Source organism: Papio anubis, chromosome X, assembly GCF_008728515.1.
Source record: "Papio anubis isolate 15944 chromosome X, Panubis1.0, whole genome shotgun sequence".
NCBI classification, from domain to species: Eukaryota; Metazoa; Chordata; class Mammalia; order Primates; family Cercopithecidae; genus Papio; species Papio anubis.
The window spans coordinates 93,341,914-93,354,488 of record NC_044996.1 but is presented as its reverse complement, the minus strand read 5'-3'; the positions used below and the strand labels follow the sequence as shown (position 1 = coordinate 93,354,488).

The following is a 12,575-nucleotide window of genomic DNA, read 5'->3' as shown; positions in this document are numbered from 1 at the left end:
ACAGTCGCCACGCCAGCGTCCCCACCCAGTCAGCCAGCCAGCCGGCTGCTCCCTGGCCTCGCCAGCCCCCCCTCCCCGCCCCGCCCCAGGGAGGACCAGGCTGGCAGCTGGGAGTCTCCCTGCCTGCTCAGCCTTCCTCCTTCCCTCCCTCTCCCTCCCTGCCTCCCTCCTCCTCCGCCCGCCCCTGAGGCAGGGACCGTGCAAATCGAGGAGAGGGGGGACGGACAGGCCTGATGGGGTCCAGCTTAGGGCCCCAGATTCCCCACTGATGCTCTATCCAGGATGGGTGTCCCCAGCATCGTGGGACCTGGATTTGTGTGCACCGGGGTGGTTCCCAGGCCAAGAGGGTCCCTCCGGCAGTCCCTTAGTGCCCTCGTTTTGCATGAGGACCCCCCTCGGATGCTCTGAGCCACCCTCCTCAACCCGGATCTAAAACCCGGGACACAGCTATCAGGCCAGCCTCTCTCTCCACCCCACCCCCTCTTTCTGGCGTCCATCCCCTCCCCAACACCACCTCTGCTGCTGCCTCTGGCTGTGGACCTGCACCTCTTCCCCATCCCCGCCAGGCCCGGGGAGCGGGGTGAGCCTGGATGAGAGCCCCCCCAATCTGGGGCTCTCCCAGGCCATGGCCCGTGTGCTCCCAGGGAGGAGCCCCGGACCCTGAGCATCTGCTGGAGGCTTGGCAGAGGCCCCGCGGGGACCGTGTCTTCTGAGGACAAAAGGCGGCGGCCAGCAGGCAGACGGAGGGGGCGGTGGGGGGAGTAGGGGGACCGGCAGCCAGGCAGGCAGACGGGTAGCAGGGGCCAGCACTGGCCCCCCTCCCAGCTTGGCAGTAGCATGAAGATGGGGGTGGGAGTGTATAGTGGAGGAAGCACCTGCCGGGACCCCCACCTGCCAGCTAGTTGGGCACCCCAAGGCTGTGTGCTGCCCACCTGGTGTTCCCCAACACCCCTAGCCCTACCCAGTGCACCCCTCCGGTGCCTGCTTTCCCTGATGCCTGCGATTTAGACCAGCCCGGCTGTATCCACGGCAACAGAAGCAGGAGTGTCACTGGCCGCCAGATCACTGAGGGTCCCACAATGTGGCCCGGGCTGTGATTTACCTGGGTGAGACAGCTTGAGTCCCCATCGTGGATTCTAAGACATCCCTGCTGAGAGAGCCCAGGTAAGCAGTCAGCATCCCTCCACCAAGGATTGGGGGCTGGGACTTCTGTTCTGTCTCCCCACACATACTTCAGAGTCTCCATCACTGCCATGCTCTCCGTCTCTCTCTGACTCTGTTAGTCTCTTTCTGCTCCATCACAGGGGCTCCTTGGCACCCAAGCCTGGGGACTCCTCATCTTACCCCCATCTTCCCCAATCCCAAATGTCCCATGAAAAAGGGAACCACCACCTGTTTCCCCTCACAGGGTCTGTTTTTATCATCATGGTTGCGTTTGGGCATGAGGCTGTGTTAATCTTTCCTTGTGTGCTGGCTGTGGAAGGGATGCCTGGGATCCCGGCCGTGTTCCCTTTACAATGCCTGCACCCTGGGCAGGCTCAGCCTCTTGCGGCTGCTCCTCTCCCTCTCCCTCCTCCTCCACTCTCTTCCAGGATCCTTGGCCTGCTGGCAGGGTGTGTGTGTGTGTGTGTGCATGTGTGCACCTGGGTAGCAAGCAGGTGGGTAGACATGACAGAGAAGCTGCTCCCAGCCCAGACCACCCCCCATTCCTTCTTTCCTCCTTTCCTTCCTTCCTTCCTCCACCACTGCACCCCACCCCCCATCTCTCCCTACAGGTAGCAGAGTTTTGCTCACTCACCACTGAAGATGTTGCCGATTCCCAGCTAGAGGGAGGAAGCCACTGTAGGGCTAAAGGACGGTGAGGTGGTAGTGGGGAGCACTTCCAGGCCCTAGGCTGCCTGATGGTTCTGTGGGGGCAAAGATCAAGCCCATGACAACCTGCAGGGGCCAGGAACAACATGGTTGTCCCTACAGTGTGGGACCCAGCCTCCACCACAAGGCTATCTGTCTCTGTTTCAGATGCCCATGTTGTGTCTGGGAACCCCCAGATCTTGTGGCCTTGTGTCCAGTAGCCAGAGGTCTGTATATCTGGAAGGGCAGGAAAGCCTGGTACATACAGAACATGGATCCTCCCAGGGACACTTCCCCCAACTACTAGCTCTGCAACTTTAGTGGAAGCATGCCACTTACTGAACCTCAGTTTTCCCATCTGTCAAAGAGACTGATAACCCTTCCCTGATGGGTGTGTGTAGGCATTGAATGAGTTGGTGCGTGTAAGTAAGAGATGCGCATCGAGGTGGCACTGAAGCAATGTCAGCAAAGCTCACGGTCAATATTGTTGCTGATTATTCATGATTAATAGTGTTATTGATTACTTGGAGGAGGGACAGGTCCTTCTTCTCCAGGGTCTCAGCAGAGATCTGGGGAGGGCAGCAAGTGGGCAGATGGAGAGGAGTGGAAGAGAGGCAGGAGAAGCCTTGTGTTAATACTTCTCATTTGTAGAGAATGATAAGTGGTTATGGGCAGAGCCTCCCTCCCCCACCCCACTCCAGGCTTCTTTCCCTGCACTTGTCCCTGTTTGTGCACACACACACATGCATACACACACAGAGGCTTGAGCCCCCATGAGCCAGCAAAGGCCTGGCTTGCAGCCTGCAGCCTTCCTGGCCCTGGTGATGTATGTGTCTCCCTGTTGAGGGGAGACTTGGCAAGAGTTTGGCCTGTGGTCAGTGGTTGGCAGGGCCTGGAGATGAGGCTGAAGCTCCTGAGATCATGGGGCTTCGGGTAGAGCTGGGGTGTGGCCCATGCAGCAACCAGACCTGTGAGGGACGCCTCCCGGGGAGCTGTTCACCTAGAGCCTGGGATGGGGGAAGAATGGGGTCTGCTGGCTGATTTTGGGGTATGGAGATGTGATGGGACACAGAGTGTGGGGTTGGTGACCAAGGGAAGAGAAGGAATGGGGAAAGACTGAGGCACAGAAGACCATCTCTGTGGGGGCAGGGAGGGGGACTTTGAGGCATAAAGTAGACTTTTCTGAAGAAGCATTTGGTGTGGGAGAGGACCTGGTCTGTGGTCTGGAGGCCTCTGGGCCCGAGCGTGGGTGTATATATGTTACTGGAAATGTGTGGCTGAGTGTGTAGTTTGTGTGTGCATGTCTCTTCATGGGCAATGTGGCTGTGTATGAACCTATGTGTGTGAGCAGGCCGTGTGATGGCATGCGTGTGAGTGTGTGGGTATCTGGGTAGGCTTGTGTGTGTACTGTGGGGTGGGCATGACTTTGCATGTCTGTCTGGGTGATCAAATGGGCATGTTTGATTTTGAGCCTGAGTGTGGGTGTGTTTTCTCTGAGCCATCAGGCCTGTTGAATGTCTGGTTGTATATGTGTGTGGCATCAGTTTTTCTTTGAGTGTATGTGTCTGGTTGTATGTGTATGAGTGTGTGGGTTTCAGAATGCCTGGGTGTGCTTGCCCAATTAGATGAATGCCTAGTTGTATCTGATTGTGCATACTGGTGTGTGCTCATGAGTGTAGGTGCATCTAAAGGGTGTGTTTTTGAGTGTAAGGGCACATATGTGCATGTCCATGCATGTATGAGAGGGTGTATATGTGTGTGTGTATATATGAGTGTGTCTGTCCTGCATTTGTGTGGGTAGTCTTTTGACTTTCTGTGAATGTCTGTATGTGGGTTATCCAGCATTTTAAATTATATAGATGTCCATGTGTGCATGTTCCAGTGTATATCACCTATAGACAAACCTTTATGTCCACATCCGATTAGGGAAATGTTAGTGTAGGTGGGCACACTAGTATAAGGAGAACTAATTGTATGGGTAGGGGAGAGTGTGTGAATGAAAATCTATTTTGTGGGTATGCCTACGTGTGCACATTTGATTGTGTATGTGAGTATGGCTGTGTGGGGGAGTGTATGCCTGTCTGGACACAAACACACACACACACGCAAAACGCTGTGTGCATAGGTGAAATGGTGCATTGTCTATATGTCTAATTGTGTTTGTGTGTACACTGTTATGTGTGAGTAAATGTCTGATTGTGGCATGCATGAGTAGCTACTTGGATGTGCATGTCTCATTATGTGTTTTGTCTGAATTTCTGAGTGAGTGTGAATGTGTATTTGAATATGCCTGTGAGTGATTGTGAGTGTATATGCGAGTGTATATGCTAGTATGTGTGAACATCTGGCTGTGTGTGTTTCATTGAACATGTCTGTATATGCCTGCCTGTCCATAGACATCCGTGTGTGTGTGTGTGTGTGTGTGTGTGAGAATATGCCTGTGTGTATGCCTGTACATTCAGACAGGCATACACAGAGGTGTATTCATATGTGTGAATGTGCCAGTTTGTACAGTTCTAATTATTTGCATGTATGTGTTTGCGTTAATGCATCTTTGTTCTGGAGCATATGTTGTAGAACACAATATAAGGTAATGTCCATGCATGCCACTCTCAGCCTATAAGTGTGTTTAAGTGTGTGTGTGAGAGAGAGAGAGGATGTGTGTGAGGATGTGTGTGTCTGTGATGAGTGTGGATCAATCCTTCTTGTGTGGCTGGATGTACAGTTGTGTGTATGTGAGTGTATTTCCATGTGTGCATGTGTGTGAATATACCTTTGTGTCCAAGTCCATCTGTGAGAATGTAGGTGTAAATGATTCCTCTTTATTGTGTAGCTTCTCATATGGGTGTATGCACTCGTAGGAATGTACATGATGTACATATCTGGCTGTGATAGTGTGAGCATGTTTTGTGAGTACATTTGTATTTCCATGTCTGACTGTATGCATATGAGAATGAATTAATGAACAAGTCTATGTGCATGTGAACATGCCCACTTGTGTGTACAAGTCTGTGTTAGGAATGTCTGCATATCTGTACTTCATGTCATTTACAAGCATGTGCATATCTAGGTGTTTATGTGTGTGAGTACACCCACACAGGTGTGTGAGTGTGTAAATATATGTGGTCATGTCTGGGTGTGTGTGTGCACACATTTGGGAGCTTGCCTCTCTGTCTCCATGTTTGTTCATCATCTCCTTGGGTGTGATACAAAGTCTGTGGACATGTGAAGGTATGCATGTATGTACCCCTGTGTTTGTGAGTGAATGTATGTCATTCGTGGGCATTATGTCATGTGAATGTATGTCATGCATGCATGCCTATGTTCAAGAGTAAACAGGCCAGGTGCGGTGGCTCACGCCTGTAATCCCAGCACTTTGGGAGGCCGAGGCAGGCGGATCACGAGGTCAGGAGATCGAGACCATCCTGGCCAACATGGTGAAATCCCGTCTCTACTACAAATACAAAAATTAGCCAGTCGTGGTGGCAGGCTCCTGTAGTCCCAGCTACTCGGGAGGCTGAGGCAGGAGAATGGCATGAACCCGGGAGGCGGAGCTTGCAGTGAGCTGAGATCGCGCCACTGCACTCCAGCCTGGGCGACAGAGCAAGACTCTGTCTCAAAAAAAAAGAAAAAAAAAGGGTAAACGGATGTAGACGTGTGACTAAGTACAGTGTGAGTGAGTCCATGTGTAAGGATGAGTGTAGGTGTTTGTGCATGTGTCTGTCAGTCGATGTGAGGGAGAGATACTTGGCCTTGGGCCTGTGCAGATTGGGCCTTATTGGCAAGGGGATGAAAAGGGAGAATACTTGCAAGTCTGTGTACCTCAGTATGTATTTATGTGTATGACTGAGAGTCACTGGTGCCCTGAGAGACTATGTCTGTCTGTAAGTGTGTAGACATCCTGCAGATTGGCAAGTTATGACACCTGATGCCTGTGACCCCCATTCTGGGGCTTCTCTGGCCTTGACCATGTACTGGGCTTTTGTGGGGGTCTCAGGATAATTCCTGTCATTATTCACACTCAAGAAGTGGGCACCAATCATGGCCGATGTCCTACTGGGGAAAAGAGGCCCGTTTAGAAAAAGATTCTTTGAAACACAAAGACCTCCCTTCTCATCCCCCCAACCATCAAAGGCCCAGAGTAGAGTGGCATTGTATGGTATCTAGGGTTGGTAAATAGTTTTCACTGAGAGGACCCAAATTATGCCATCCAGGCAGAAATCTAGACAGTGAAACCTCGTCTCTACTAAAAATACAAAAACAAAATTAGCCAGGTGTGGTGGCGGGTGCCTGTAATTCCAGCTACTCGGGAGGCTGAGGCAGGAGAATGGTGTGAACCCAGAAGCCGGAGCTTGCAGTGAGCTGAGATAGCGCCACTGCACTCCAGCCTGGGTGACAGAGCGAGACTCTGTCTCAAAAACAAAAAAAAAAAAGAAAAGATCTTAGTAGAGTGTGTGTGTGTGTGTGTGTGTGTGTGTGTAGACTGGTATATCTGGTGAGAGAGAAAGGATGTGGTCTGCATGTGTGTAAGAGAGAGCATGTCCCGGGTGCAGTGGCTCATGCCTGTAATCCCAGCGCTTTGGGAGGCCAAGGCGGGTGGATCACCTAAGGTCAGGAGTTTGAGACCAGCCTGACCTATATGGTGAAACCCCATCTCTATTAAAAATACAACTGGGCGTGGTGGTGCATGCCTGTAGTCCCAGCTACTTGGGAGGCTGAGACAGGAGAATTGCTTGAACCCAGGAGGTGGAGGTTGCAGTGAGCCGAGATCACGCCACTGCACTCCAGCCTGGGCAACAGAGCAAGACTCCGTCTCAAACAAAAAAAAAAGAGAGAGAGAGCACATGGGTGTATGGGTGTTTCTGGGTAGGGTGTGCATGTGAGGCATTTGGGTGTGTTTGGGAGTGTGGGGTCAGTGTGGTTGTATGTAAAGTGGCCTGTGTGGGTGGAGGATGGTATAAGTGAGAGTTGGGCTGGGGATATGTGTGAGGATGTGTGTATTTGAAGGGTATGTGAGTGTGGGTTTATCTGAATGGTGAGATAGGGTGGGTGTTGTGCATGAGAAAGAGAATTTGGGCACATCTGGGTGAGGGTGGGAGTGTATATAATTGGGGGTGTCTATGGAGTGTGTGTATGGGTGGTGTGTGTGAGACAGTATGGATGTATCTGCATTGTGTGTGTACAGTGTGAGTAGATCTGGCTGATGGTGATTAAGATAATTGGGGGTCGAGATTGTGTTTGTGTGTAAGAGAGAGTGGGGGTGTTTCTGAGTGTGGTAGAGGTGTGAGCACGCATGTCTTCTGTGGGAAGAGTGTGCGCTGGATGAGGTGTGAGAGTTTGGGTTTAACTGGGTTGGAGGCAAGTGTGGATGTAGTGGGGGGGTGTATCAGAATATAGGTGCATGTGAGGTGTGGATGTATCCGGATGGTGTGTGAAAGAGAAAGTGTGTAGGTACATTTGGGCTGTGTGTGAGACAGAGTGTGGATGTATTGGGGGTAGAGTGGGTTTGAATGTGGGTGTATCTGGATGGTAGGCGAGTGACAGCATGGGTATATTTGGGTGATGGAGTGTGCAATAAAGTATGTCTGGATGGCGTGTGATGAGAGCTTTGGTTGTATCTGGGTGGAGAATGTGGGCATATATGTACTTGGGTGTGGGTGTGAATGTGTATAACTGGATGGGTTGTGTAAAAGAGAGTTGGGGGCACAGCTGAGTGGGAAGTGTGTGTATGGAGTGTGGGTGCTTGTGGGTGGTGTGGAGGAGATGAGAGCATGGGTGGATCTGGGGAGTGGGGCATGTGCAGAGGTCCACTGGATGGCATGTGTGAGAGTTGGATATGTCCAGGTGAGTTGTGTGTGTGGATGGAGTTATACCTGGGTGGTGCATGTGGCTTTGAGTGGATCTCCATGGTCTATATGGGATGAATCTGGATGATGATGTAGGAGAGGATGGATGTGTCTGGATGGGGCTGTGAGAGTGGGGCTGTATTTGGAGTGTGTGTGTACTGTGAGAGTGGGGCTGTATTTGGAGTGTGTGTGTGTGTGTGTATGTATGAGAATGATGTGTGTGTCTGTGTGTGTGGATGTATTTGGCTTGGGAATTTGTGAGTGTGAGTACTTGGATGGGGTGTGGGTAAGTGTAGTCCCTTTGGAAGGTATGTGTGTCATTGTGGGTGTGTCTTAATACTGTGTGTGAGAGAGAGATTGTAGGTGCACCTGGTTCGGGTATGAGGGCTCTGAGTTGGGGTGGGGTACAAGTTTGAGTGTATCTGTGTGATGTGAGAGTGTGGGTGTACTGAATTGGGAGTTTGCATAAGTGTGGAGGGCCTGTGCGTGTAAGTGCATTTGAGATGTATGTATATGAGAACGGGTGTATTTAGATGGGATTTGTGTGAGAGGGTGTGGGTGTATCAGTGTTGGGTATATGTTTGAAAGTAGGTGTATTTGAGAAGAATGTGGGCACATCTGAGTTGGAGCATGTGAGAGTGTGGGGTATATCTAAGACCGCAAAGACCTATAGGATGTGAGCAGGGCTCAGCCTGTGTCTGAATGTCTACATGGCTATGAATCAGGATGTGTATATATAAATAGGATGTGTCATCTCTGGGTGGTGTGAGAGTGTGTGGGTGTGTGTGTGAGTGTGAGTGAATCTAGGGGGTGTGCATGTGGCTGCATCTGGCCACATGTGTGAGTATGTGGCCAGCATGTGAGTATGAGGATAGCATGTGTGAGTATTTGGGTGAGGAATATATCTGAGAATGTGACTGTATCTGTGTGTGAGTGTGCAAGTGGTATATCTGGAGGTTTTGTGTGTTCAATAATGTGGGTGTGTCTGGGTAGGGTGTGTGATTGTGGACATGTGTATGAATGTATATATATTTCCCGAGGCATATATATCTCTGCTGGAATGTCTGTAAATGTGAACATGTCCATGTTTGTTTATGTATGTGACTAGGTGTGTGTGGCCATTTGTACCTGAGTGTATCAGCTGGATTGGGTGTGCACGTGCTTGTGCTAAAGTGGTATGTATCTGTACTTGTGCATGAGGTGAGTGTACTTCTACATATAAGTTGGATCTGCAAGGTCTCTGGAGGCAGCTTTTGTGTTCGAATCCTAGTTCTACCATTTATTAGTTGTATGGCTTTGGGCAAGTCACCTAAGCTCAACAAAGGCCCAGTGTCTTATCTGTAAAAGTGGAAGTACTATTACCTATCTCATAGGATGAGGATTGGGTGAGTTATATGAAAAGCACTTAGAGGCTGGACGCATTGGCTCACGCCTGTAATCCCAGCACTTTGGGAGGCCGAGGCAGGCGGATCACTTGAGGTCAGGAGTTCGAGACCAGCCTGGCCAATGTGGTGAAACCCTGTCTCTCTACTAAAATACAAAATTAACTGGGCGCAGGCACACGCTTCGTAATCCCAGCTACTCGAGGCTGAGGCAGGAGAATCACAAACCCGGGAGGTGGAGGTTGCAGTGAGCCGAGATCATGCCATTGCACTCCCAGTCAGGGCGCATAAGAGTGAAACTCCATCTCAAAAGAAAGAAAGAAAGAAAGAAAGAAAGAAAGAAAGAAAAAGAAAGAAAGAAAAGAAAGAAAGAAAGAAAGAAAAGTGGCTGGGCACGGTGGCTCACACCTGTAATCCCAGCACGTTGGGAGGCCAAGGTGGGTGGATCACCTGAGGTCGGGAGTTTGAGACCAGCCTGACCAACATGGAGAAACCCTATCTCTACTAAAAAAAAAAGAAAAAGAAAAAACCACACACACACACAAAATTAGCCAGGTGTGGTGGCGCATGCCTGTAATACCAGCTACTCGGAAAGCTGAGGCAGGAGAATCACTTGAACTCAGGAGGTGGAGGCTGCAGTGAGCCAAGATCATGCCATTGCACTCCAGCCTGGGCACAAGAGGAAACCCATCCTCAAAAAAGAAAAAAAAAAAAAAAGAAAAGAAAAGAAAGAGAAGGAAAAGAAAGAAAAAAGGAAAAGAAAAGCACTTCGAACAGTGCCTGGCATGTAATGAGTCCTCTGCACCATATAAGCCATTATGTATTACCATAATTATTAGCCATGCCAGTGTGTAATAGTATGTGTCCATCTGCAAGTGTGAATGGGGTTTCTATGTGCATATTTCCTGTTATCTGTGTCTATATGTCTGTGTGACAGAATGAGCATATCCTATGTGTATCTGTGTTTGTACATGAAAGTGGGTTTGTACTTCTGTGTATCCCAGTGTGCATACAAAACCACGAACATGTGAGAAAGGAAGCATGTGCTCCAGGCGTGAATGGAGGGGGTTGGCCCCATGTGTGTATTTCCCAGTGCACACACATCTGGGTGTATGAGTGCACATGCCTGTATCTGTGGTAGTGTAGTGTCTGTGAGTGTGGGTGTGACCTGCACTGCTGGTGTGTCTGCACATGTGAGCATGCTTCCATCTGTGTGTGCATGCCAGCATGTTTTTATCTGCCTATGTAAACAGGTTTGTAGGGGTCAATATGTAAATGTATGTATGTGAATCTCTGTTGCGAGTGCCTATAAATGCCAGAAGGTTGGTATCCAGGTTTATATGTGATGATCCAGGTGCGTGCATGTGTGTGTGTGTGTGTAAAAGGCTAGTGTGCATCTGAGAGTCTTTCTGTATTTATAAACATCAGTGGCTATGTGGATGTGTATGCTTCAGTCTGCATTGCTCTACATGCCTGCTTGCCTTTGTGTGTGTGTAGCAGTGAGGCTGAGCCATGTGCTTGTATGTGTGAGCAGGTCTGTACTCTGTGTATATGGATGTGTTCCAGGGCAGATTTGTGACAGTGGCTTTGTATAGTAATAGAGCGGGTTTTAATCTCTTAGTATAAGAACCAGTGGGGTGGCGCATGGGAGGGCCTGGATCTATAGGATATGAGCAGGACTTGACCTATGTTTTCTTATGTCTGTGCATGTAACACTGTATCTGTAAGTGTGTAGGTTCATGTAGTTTGGTTCATGTGTATGTATGTCTGTAAGTGCCTATGTAAATGGTGAACGCATTTCGCCTAGACCTGTATTCCCTTTTTTTTTTTTTCCGTAGAAGAAAGACTATTAAGAAGGCTTTGAAGTTAAAAAATAAAACTCTCGGCAGGGCGTGGTGGCTCACGCCTGTAATCCCAGCACTTTGGGAGGCCGAAGTGGGCGAATCACGAGGTCAGGAGATCGAGACCATCCTGGCTAACACAGTGAAACCCCCGTCTCTACTAAAAATGCAAAAATTTTAGCCAGGCGTGGTCGTGGGCGCCTGTAGTCCCAGCTACTCGGGAGGCTGAGGCAGGAGAATGGTGTGAACCCGGGAGGCGGAGCTTCCAGTGAGCCAAGATCACTCCACTGCACTCCAGCCTGGGCGACAGAGTGAGACTCCATCTCAAAAAATAAAAAATAAAATAAAATAAAAATAAAACTCTCAATACGATTTTTATGTGTGACACAGGGTCTCACTCTGTCGCCCAGGCTGGAGTGCAGTGGCACGATCTCGGCTCACTGCAACCTCCGCCTCCATGCCGGCCATTTAATTTTTGTTAAATAGATTTTTTTTAACCCTTAAATCAGCTCAACAAATATATAATCAGTAATTTAGCTCTGTAAGATTAAAGCTCCATTACTTTATTTTAAATAAAATATGTTTTAGGCCAGGTGTGGTGACTCACACCTGTAATCCTAGCACTTTGGGAGGTCAAGGTGGACAGATTGCTTGAGCCCAGGAGTTTGAGACCAGCCTGGGCAATATGGCAAAACCCAATCTCTACAAAAAATAGAAAAATTAGCCAGGTGTAGTGGTGTGCACCTATAGTCCCAGCTACTCAGGAGGCTGAGGTAGGAGGATCACTTGAGCCCAGGAGTTCGAGGCTGCAGTGAGCCATGAACATGCCACTATACTCCAGCCTGGGTGACAGAGTGAGACCATGTCTCAAAAAAAAACACAAAAAAACCCAGAACCTGTCTACAAAAAATAGAAAAATTAGCCGGGCATGGTGGCACATGCCTGTAGTCCCAGCGACTTGGGAGGCTGAGGTGAGAGGATCCCTTGAGCCCAGGAGTTCAAGGCTGCAGTGAACCAAGATCTCGCCATTGCACTCCAGCCTGGGTGACAGAGGGAGACCCTGTCTCAAAAAAAAAAATTTAAAAAGTATATATATACACATACCCACATACACACACACACACACACGTATATAGTTCTTAAAATTTATTCCATAAAGTACATATTTCCCTGTAAACTCCCTACATATACACAAGAGGTAAAAAGTGAAAAAAAATTTTTTTGAGACACAACCTTGCTCTTGTCACCCAGGCTGGAGTGCAGCGGCACGATCTTACCTCACTGCAACCTCTGCCTCCCAGGTTCAAGCGATTATCATGCCTCAACCTCCCGAGTAGCTGGGATTACTGGCATGCTCCAGCACACCCGGCTAATTTTTGTATTTTTAGTAGAGACAGGGTTTTTCCATGTTGGCCAAGCTGGTCTCGAACTCCTGGCCTCAGGTAATTCACCCACCCAGGCCTCCCAAAGTGCTGGGATTACAGGCGTGAGCCACCGCATCCAGCCAAAAAAAATTTTTTAATAAAAAAAATGACGGCCGGTCGCGGTGGCCCAGCACTTTGGGAGGCTGAGGCAAGTGGATCACCTGAGGTCAGGAGTTTGAGACCAACCTGGCCAACATGGTGAAACCCCATCTCTACAAAAAATACAAAAAT

The 12,575-nt window shown here is 49.4% G+C and overlaps 1 protein-coding gene across 1 annotated transcript in view; it reads left to right on the top strand.

Annotated features, from left to right (window-relative positions):
* The first annotated feature begins 224 nt into the window (after positions 1-224).
* GPR173 (G protein-coupled receptor 173) overlaps positions 225-12,575 on the top strand; it is a 32,636-nt gene continuing 20,285 nt past the window's right edge. The window contains exon 1 of the mRNA XM_003917749.5: positions 225-1,164. The gene's annotated coding sequence lies outside the window, so the exon portion shown is untranslated. The remainder of the gene's footprint in view (positions 1,165-12,575) is intronic.